At 32.6% G+C, this 10,465-nt stretch overlaps 1 protein-coding gene across 4 annotated transcripts in view; it reads right to left on the bottom strand.

The window, feature by feature from the left end:
• Positions 1-9,963, bottom strand: part of LOC100160350 (transcriptional enhancer factor TEF-1) — an 85,737-nt gene extending 75,774 nt beyond the window's left edge. The window contains exon 1 of one of the 4 annotated variants that reach the window (XM_008185637.3): positions 9,662-9,963. The gene's annotated coding sequence lies outside the window, so the exon portion shown is untranslated. Of the gene's footprint in view, positions 1-8,874; positions 9,562-9,661 lie in introns of those variants that run through there. The other 3 variants (XM_003245018.4, XM_008185636.3, XM_008185635.3) reach the window with 3 other exon arrangements.
• Positions 9,964-10,465: the final 502 nt, after the last annotated feature.

Here is a 10,465-nt window from a genome sequence, read left to right as displayed (position 1 = left end):
TGTTGTACGTTTGTAAGACGGAGACAACACATGCGGGTGTAGCTGTCCTCTTAACACCAATGTGTTGTATTCTTGTATCCCGTGTGGCCCGTATCGACCATATATTATCATATGTGGTAAAAATTTATAAATAACTTATGATTGCGTTGTATGTTTAATTATTAAATAATAAATGTTAATTACCAATCATTCAAAAACTGACAATAACTAGTGGTGAAAAAAAGTATTCTGATAGTATTCGAATACCTTAATTCTCATTTATTTGAATATGTATTCCGAATACGAAATAAAAGTATTCTTTACAAGACTGAATCTTATACAGTATTACTAGTTACTACTAGTACACACAACACAACTGTGTTACACAGTTATCGGTTATATTTGAACGAAAAACCAGTTTTAGTAATGAATAATATTTAAACGTTAACTTATAAGGTATAATATTATATTTTATAATTATTTTTAAAATATTATAAAATGTTTAAACAGTTCGGTAAAATTATCGTGTTCGAGAGTAATTAAATTACGTAATCGATGTAAAAATATATACAAGAAAAGGAAATCTTCGTCTGTGGTTAGCGATTTGAACGTCTAATAGTCTAATATTATATTTAAAATTAAAGTTTTTAAATATATTATCTGCGATTTTGCATCTAGATAAAAAAAATTAATAGACACTGGATAGTGAGTACGGAGTCAGTACCACCAACCACAGAGTACCTATTATAGGTACAAAATAACATAAATACAGAATACCGTTTTGAACTTATAGATACGTTCGTGAAGTATTGTTTTCTTTTCTGTTAATAAAACGAGTGAGATATAGGTAGTAACGTGCAATAAGTACGGTTCACTATTATTTAGTGCAATTATTCTTTTATCACACAACACTCATTATTTCGAACGTATTGACTTTTATCTCGACTTTTATGAATATATTTTTATTACATAGTTTCAAGCCGTTCCAAAACAATATTTTCTTAAAGTCTTTTCTTTTGTGAATTGCAACATTAAGTTTTTATTTCATTCCAAAGTAGAATATTTCTTTTAGTATTTCGATACATAAAAATCGCATTTAGGACGAGTAGTTTTTGAGTTATAACTTTATAAGTATTTAAAGCTTTGATGAGTGGACAAACACTTTACGGGTTAACCGTTTGCCAGTAACTCAGCAGTCAGCTTATCTATACTTTAGATACTTATAACTTATAAATCGTAACTCATAAACTATACTCGTCCGAAATTTGATTTTTATATTTCGAATTACTTAGGAATACGAAATTAAAACTGAATGTTGTCATCTAAAAAAGTGAACATTTAAAAAAATATATTAAACTATTTATTTAAAATATACTACCTACTTGAAACCATGAAAAAAAATATTTTCAAAAAGTAAATACTTTTCGAAATATTGAGTGTTGTATGATAAAAAAAATCACTCAGTATAGGTAGGTAGGTTAGGTATTTCAAAGATAAAAACGCGTATCGATAATAATACACTTGCAACAGCTTTAGAGTGCATACATCCGGCTGTAGAGAAGAGAATAATGATATCGTGTTCCGGTACCAAAATGTCTTGGCGTGACCGACTACGTGTCTGTAGCAGAAAATTATGAATCTCGTTGAATAGTACGGATTATTTGGTCTGAAAAAAATAAATGTCTACCGAAAGAAAAATGGCAAGGCTTTTATTGTTCTGTTCAGAAGCACCACTCGGTACATACAAACAAACGCACGTCGAATCCGAGTAAAATACCGCGTATTGAGTAATAATTGGGTTATCGGGGTCACTGGGAGTTGTTTGAAATCGGGGGAATAGTATACCCATATATAGTGTGCGCGCACACACTTCGATACACAATTCATTACTATTATACACATTGCCGAGGTTTATCGGTGTGTATTTTCAATTTTGTGACCTTTTAACAACGACGACCGACTTGAGTTTTGTTCCTCGCCTTCCTCCCTGGCGCTCTTACATTCGCGTTAAAAATACCCACCAAGTGGCCTTTCTTTAGATTTTTTTTTAAACGATTTTTAAATTAAATAAGGTAAATAAATAGAAAAAAACAGACCATGTTCTGTGTGTAGCAGGTATTTCCAACAATATATTTTTCTTCTCCACTCCTGGAACTAAACGCACAATAATAATATATTCTATAAGCCACGGCAAAATTTAAATAACGCCGTTGGCTCGTATAATAGGTATGTTTCGATTGCCGCGATTCAAATTATCTAGAAGTGGAAAAAAATTTATAATACGATTCAAAAACTTGAAAACTAATGTCTATATTTTTCATTTAGGTATATATAGGGGGGCTTGAGGAATATACAATTTTGTACTGAATAAAAATAATTATATATAATTTTTTACTGGTACTCATAAACAGACAATAATTTTTAATTAATCACTGAATATTTAGCAAAAAGCAAAATATGGTCATGACTCATCTGATTCACTGGTCCGCGATTGGTCCATTACATTTTAGTGAATCGTTAAACCAATAATTGTTTCATGCAATTAGATAAAGATATTATTATATTATATTATTGCTGATAGGACGACAGAATGAAATTAATAAAAAGATATAATAGGCGGTTATTGAAAAATATTTTTTTTTTAAACATGATAACCAAACTGTGGCTGAATATTAATGTTTTTAGGCTCCGACTGCACGATATCGTAATAATTATGATTAAGTAATAACTAATAACACATATTGAATAAACACACGTTTAATTATTATTATCTAAATCTCAGGTACGAGCTTATAGTACTCATAATACATATAAATTATAGTGTTCCACAATTTGGAATCTTGAACTTTTGTTATGACCGACATGGCAAGCATATAAATTATAAACGCATAAAACTGCTGTGAAAATAATAGATGAATAGAGGTAAGTATCTATATATAATAATAATTACAGCTATTTTTGTACACCACACATACACGCATATTACGTATATTGACCGCACTTTGCAAAACTAATTTTATCAACAACACGCATCGTTGGCTTAGAACACTCGGTTCGTGTTTATTCTGTGAAATTTACAATACACCGTTTTGAGTTTTCATTTTATGTTTGTTTATTAGTCATAACTCATTACCTACTGTAATATTATAATCTATAAAAACGTTATTATTTTACCTAACGAATTTGGCGTCACCTTATAATAAAAATAATAATATGTATCTTACTATACAATAATAAATAATTACTTACTATATAAGTGCCATTGGATTGGAAACAGTAAATCATGAAAACTACGAATACCCACTAAAAAAATATAATATGTCAATAGAGTGCCAACTCCTAGGTATTGTGTTAATAGACCGAATGTCAACAATAAATTAGGTTAACAAAAACAGGCGGAATTGTGAATACTTAGCGAACGTGTACCCCCCCAAAAATAAATCCAAAAAAAAAGAATATTGTCCACCTGTCAGTGTACCAATAAAATAGTATATATCGACAAAAATGGTACTACGACGAACGATGGTCTCAAGTTTTCAAGTCTGTGGAGGACGAATGCGACAATAACGCACGTTGCTGCCGTCGTCGCACGTTTCGACGCAATATACATGGGTTTTTAATTAAAATAATAATAATAATAAACCCGATGACGCCGACGTGCACCTTCGTCAATCGTCACGGCACGGCGTTCTCTCGACCTACGCTCGCAAGCCGTATACGCAAGGGGGTGGTAGGGCTTAGCTTCATTATTATACAATATTAAATATTATTATTTATATAGGCACATTTAAGAGCGCAAACAGATTTTCGAAAATTATTGTGACGCAACCATTACACCTATACTAATTACACCAATGCGTGTGTGCGGAATAAATTATTTTATACACATCATATTATTATAATATAATTCTATTTTATTTGCACGGTTATGCACATAATATATTTATATTTACGAAACATGGATTAATAACACAACCGAAAGTGTGAACAAATCCACATTTATAACCAACAGCCGTCGAATACACGATTCGGTCGAAAACACGTTACCGGCTACAGAGCACGTGCGATAATTGATTCGAAATTTAGGTGTAGGTGGCTGCGGTGATTAAAGTTGTCATAATTATAAGACTTTAAAATCTTGGAACATTTAATCAACAATAAAGGGGGACAAGAAGCCGAAAATAAAACAAAAGACGGAAAAACTTATTTTAAAATCAGTATATAATATAGATAATAATTTAATTTCAAATTGTATCTTCTTTATATATTGTTCAATCATTTTTCACTAAAGTAAAAAATAAAAATTATTAAGTTTGAATGTTGGTTACAATTTTCGTCAAACAAACTCAAGAAGTCACCACAATTCCACAAAAACATGATTTCATAAAAAAATATCTAAATTCGTTGATTGTCTATTGTTTAACAAAAGAAACGAACCTTGGGTCAAAACTTTTTTTGGAACTCTTAAGTTAAAATCGACTATATTATATAAAGTTTCAAACGCTGTGTTACAGAAATATTGTATTTCTTAAACCTAAAACCCCTAAGCATTAAAAAAATGTTATTATACTGAATTGACTTTTGACATTTACCAACTATATAATAATATAAGTAGGTATAGGTATTTCATTTAAAATAAGTGTAAAAAACTGACTTTCTATACACTTTTGCAAAGTAACAACGACTAACAAGTATTATGTAATTAATTTGAACAAAGCTTATTTGCAATTTTATAACCATAAGTCATAACGCGTTGGTGGCGATAAAATACACAATCTAAAAAAATGTAACCACAGTACGTCACGAAAAAAACAATTAAAATAAGAATAAAATGGAAATAGTAAAAAAAAATTGCAATTGAAACCCCCAACATCTTATAATTATATGCATGTCGAAAATATATTTTATAATATGTACGTGTTTATCCAACAGTTACTCATTGTGATAAATATTAGCTGGTATAATATATACCTAGTTACTTTCTTTAACTGCAGAAAAACATGACAAAATTCACTTTAAACCACAATTGACTCGAAGTTCACTTTACGCAAGGTTTTCTGAATAATAATCAAGATAATAAAAACACACCCTCAATTTAAAATAAAGCATCTCAAAAGACGCATGAAAGTCATGCGAAAAGTAAGGTTCGGTAGTCGGAACCCATTAACATTATAAAACACATTAAAATAAGACAATTAATCATATAAAGATAAAATTAAATAAGCGTCAAGATCTCAAGACTGTATGAATAAAATATACTTAAAAGCTACTTCCTGTTATATCCATAATACAATGTCTTTTACAGGATATATTATATTGAATTTGTAGGTAGGTATTTTATACGCATTTCGACACATTTTCATTATTGTAAAAGAAAATTATTATTTTTATAATTGTGGTAAAATAATACAGTACGATATACCTTTATTATAAGTTATAATAGTATGATTAAAAGGTTTACGCTCGGAGACAATTAATTAATTGATCAGTCCATGGACTGGAGATAAGAACACTTATAGATTATTTTGTAACTAGACATGCAGATTTTAAATATCTCAAAAATTGGAAGAAATTAACTATAAACGACTATAAATGAATCAAATAACCCAATGCATTTTTTTTATTAACCTACCATATTTTTATGCTATAAGCAAGATAAAATGTTAGTTAGATTTTCTACAAAAGTTCAATATTAAAATGTTCTAAATTAAAACCGTGGTTGTACAGAAGTTATGCCATAAAACGTCAAATATTTAAGACAACCCACCTTAATAATTATTTCTCAATAGACTTTATTTTAAAAATCGTCAACTAGTAAAATTATAAATACAGTAGTTAGAACCAGAATAATCTAATGAATATTGATATTTATGTTCTATTCAAGTTTGACGGTAAAAAGAAGCAATTACTCTTTCCTGTATTAAAATTGAATATCGTACTTTTAACTTGCCTAAGTTTGTTGGATAGTTAAAACTCATAAATAAATGAACAATTAATAGATTTTAGTTGATTAACTAGTAATCAGATGTCCCTATATATACATTGTATATTTGTATACTATGTGACTGTCAGATGTTTTTCAACAAATCCGAAATTAACACACTGACAAAATTAATCAACTTTACTTTATAGTTTATTTAATCTTTTTGCACGCGTGTTGCAAACACGACTAATGACCATGCCTGTCAAAACGGTCGTTTAATATACAGTTGGATTTATTAGTCATTAACTAAATTTTCGTTCACAACTAAACAACTTCGAGTGACTATACTTCAGCTATAATCATAAAATGTACGTTTTCTAAAAACAACAATAAAAATTATAAAAAAAATAAGAAATTTTCAAGCAAATAAAATGCAATGCTATAAATAAAAATAAATGGGGCATTCATTGTTAATTATTAATTAGTTATTGTTTACTCTTATCAAATCGACAAATTATAATTATAACTGCAGTTTACTTTTTCTTTACATTAGCATTGATTTTCATCTTTGAGTATAATAATAATATAGTGGTACCTACAAAATTTCAGGGGAAAATTATAATAAAAAAATAAAGACACTGGAGTTCTTCTGCTAAGTCAATATAATAATATAATGGTTTTGGTTATGAACATCAATTGAAACATATTGGAGTTTAAACATTTATAATATAATATTAAGAAATTGAAGGTAATATAAATATTTCATACTTATTATACTAAATTGTTAAAATTTTCAAATAGTTTTGCTTTGATTTTTTATTTCTAATTTAACAGCATTTGAAAGTTGTGTAACCATTATACAAAGTAAATATAATAATAAATAAGGCCAATAAGGGAATACATTAATTAATGGTAATTCAAGAATTTAAAACGTTTTTCCTCATAAATGGATTTCCTAACAATGAATCAAATTGAACAAACATGTTATTTAAATAATAATTATTTGTTTACTAGCTCTATATAAGAACATCACGATATCAATTAAAAACATTAAATACGTACTGGATCGTATAGAATTGTATTATAACTTATAAGTTTGATAAACATAACGCATAATAAAGTCTATGTTTATATTATCGAGGTGCAGAAAAAGATTGTCAAAAGCCCGTTCAAAGGTTGATAAAAAAAAAAAAACAATATCGGCCAACGGCTGTCGTAACAAACAGCGACTACTACCAACGCACAATAATTACTTAATATGTGTATATGTTACCGGCCAACATGTAAATTAAGGAATTAACGTTAATGATGAGTTAATAACGATACTTCCCATAAAATACGATACTGACTAGGAAATAATATCCATTATTTTCAGGCAATGATGCATTTAGAAATATTTCTTGGGTAATGACGATAACTCCGGGCTTTTTCAAAAATTTCATAAATATCAAAATTCTATATTAAACTGGTTGTTAGGTGAACTCTAATTTTAGCTTTTTATTATAAGTTGTAAACAGTGTTATGTATGTAAAAATTTTAAAAATATATTTGTAAATTTTAATTGGAAACTGCCTTACATTGTAAAGTTTATTAATTTATCTATAATCGGTACTAACAATAATTATGTAAAATATAGCCGTCTATCGGATACATAATGATATGTCATCTATATAGTAGGTATACAATATAAATCACGACAACTTATTTGTTATAATAATTATATTAATTAAATTATAATATTTGTACACATGCATGCCTACTAACACATTGTATAACATGTATCTAGTATCTACCTATATTACCTACCTTCAAAGTGTCACAGTACATTAAATTTACATTTTTATTTTATTTATGTAATATTAAGTATTAATGTATAATTTATCTCATATGTATTATTAAATTTCTGACCCAATTTAAATATTTCGTTAAACAAAATTATCAACATTGTCTATCAGCATTACACAACTAATATTAGGAATTTACGATATTTGCTAGGCATTTACGTTATTACCTAATTTACATAATTGACGGTAACATATACTTTAAACCAATAAGTACCAACAACCTACAACCTACTATCCCACAATATATAGGTATTGCGTAAAATTTCAAGAGGGAAAAGCAAACCAAATTTACTGTTTGATAATAAAATATTACTTATAGCTATAAATAGTGAATTCAAGACAAAGGTTGACAAATATTGTCAGGAGACTAATTTTTTTTTGCTTCTTACGATGGAGAAAAAATAATAAAAACCCTAATGACACAGATTCGCAGACGATTTAAACGGACAGACATTTAACGAACAGTTTAGAGCGCGATTTCCATGCCTATACATAATACCACTGTTCGTTAAATCGGCGGGAAGCCGGAAGGAAATTTATTAAAATTCAACAACACACGTCACGATATGCTTCTCTAAACATCCCTCGCGACTACCTACGATGGAATAAACACAACTACTACACCACGAAAATACAATACGAGAGGGACGCGTAGTACCTATAAAAAACCGTCAGATATTTTTTTTTGTCAGTTCCAAAACACTATCACCAATCGTCCTGGATGACGCTTTTTTCTGGGCAAATGCGTGCGGTCCAATGACTGGGAAATATATAAGAGACGGTTGCGACAAAAGAGAATCGTTTTTCATCCCTCTATTCACCCCTCGAAAAAAAAAAAAAATAAAAACGACCCGTCGGCAATAGACTGACCCGCCTAAGGTCTTCCAAAGGCTTTCCTAGACTCTTTGCAAGACGAATAACACTAACGCCGTACTTTGCGGCTTGCAGCAACAGCAGCAATAATAATATGTGCCTATGATCACAAATAATAATGATAAACCGTCGACGACGACGCGAATACACGCCGAATTGACTTGTCTGTTTGCAGGGGGTGGGTGGTGGTGGCGGCGGAATTTTGGCGCGCAATGACCGTTATTTTATGAAATCGCTGGGCGCTCCTGCTCTTACCTGGACGACGGCGTGCGCGTCCTTTGAGGGCGAATGAGTTTTCACCACAGGAAAATTAGGATTTTTTGCTCTTTTTCCAACAGGCCACGAGCTGGACACGCGCGACAACGGTTTATCTCACACGATGGGCAAAAAATTGTTTGCCGGGACGGACGACGAGACGCGGCGAAAAAAATCGCGGGTGACGAACACGCAAAAACGCGTACTACACACACACACACACTCGTCGACGAGACGGAAGAGGCGGCGGCGGCGGCGACTACGAAAAGGCGGGCACGACGATGATGATAAGACGGTGGCGAACGGACGGAGACTGCCGCGCGGCTGTTCTCGCGACGGCGGCGGCGGTTACGGAGGCGGCGACGGGTGCCGGCGGCGGCAGAATTATTATTATTATTGTTATTACGACACGCGCCGTGGTGAATACTGTAATACAACACACGTCCTCCCGGCTCCCAGCGACCGTTAGGAAAATTACGAAAATCGCGAAAATCGGACGAGCAGCGCACGCCGTGCAAATAACAAGCACACAGCCAAGAGTAATATTTTTTGGCGCGGTCGCAGGACTCTTTCGGCGTAATCCCTACCGGTTTTTGTTCGGGGGTGAAGCCCTCAGCCCTGCACTACCGGCAAATTCGAACCACCGTCAACATCGTTCCGTGAACCTCGGGGGCTCAAAGCAACGAAACGATGCGGCGGCGTTTCGACGACCACTAAAATATAAATTCCAAAAGGCGGCAAATTTAAAAAAAAAATTTTTCTTTTTAAAAAAAATTTACACACTTACCCCTTCCTTATCGGCGATGATGGTCGTCGTCGTTGTCTCGTGTATTAAATTATAATATAATAATTATATACGATTATAATTTACAACAATAATAATAATAATAATAATAATAATAATACGTATGTCGTTAAGTCGCGTAAAAAAAAAAAACCGTACGTGAGTGCGATCGTATGGCGTGCGTGTGCGTGCGTGCGTGCGAGCGTGTGTCGTTGGCCCCGGCCTGGTGTGTGCGGACGTCCAATTTTTACGCACAGTATTCAACTGGTAAACACGAAGCCGCGCTCTGTTTGTGGAATGCCAAGAATGGCGAAAAGAATCCGGACAACGTACCGGAGCGGCGCGCGCATCGCGTGACGCACCAAGCCCGCGGTGGGGGTGGCGGCGGCGGGCGTGCGGGTCCAACGGTCACCGCAGCTTATAGTGTTATATACCCCCACCGCACGCCGACGACACCGTTTATGTTCCTGCCCCTTGGATCGGCCAGTGCAGACGGCTGGCCCACCGGTATTTCGGTTTCCGACTACCGGCAACACTGCAGCGTTCCCGCCATCGCCGCCGCTGTTGTCTTATCCCGCCACAAACGCTGCCGTGAAACGCTAAAATACCTAATATTATTATTATTATAATTATTGTTCTATAATATTACCATTAGTGCATATCTCGTTGTCTGAATGCACATTTTTAAATAATCCACTCCACCGACGACGACAAATTTCTTGCATTTCTCCAAGTTATCTCCACAATGAAAATTGTTTGCCCATATTGTGTAAAGTGTGAACCTCTGATGATAGGTAGTTGGTTCAT

Source organism: Acyrthosiphon pisum, chromosome A1 (assembly GCF_005508785.2).
Source record: "Acyrthosiphon pisum isolate AL4f chromosome A1, pea_aphid_22Mar2018_4r6ur, whole genome shotgun sequence".
In the NCBI taxonomy this organism is placed as follows: Eukaryota; Metazoa; Arthropoda; class Insecta; order Hemiptera; family Aphididae; genus Acyrthosiphon; species Acyrthosiphon pisum.
The sequence above is the reverse complement of the archived record's forward strand: the minus strand, read 5'-3'. Positions and strand labels throughout refer to the sequence as shown.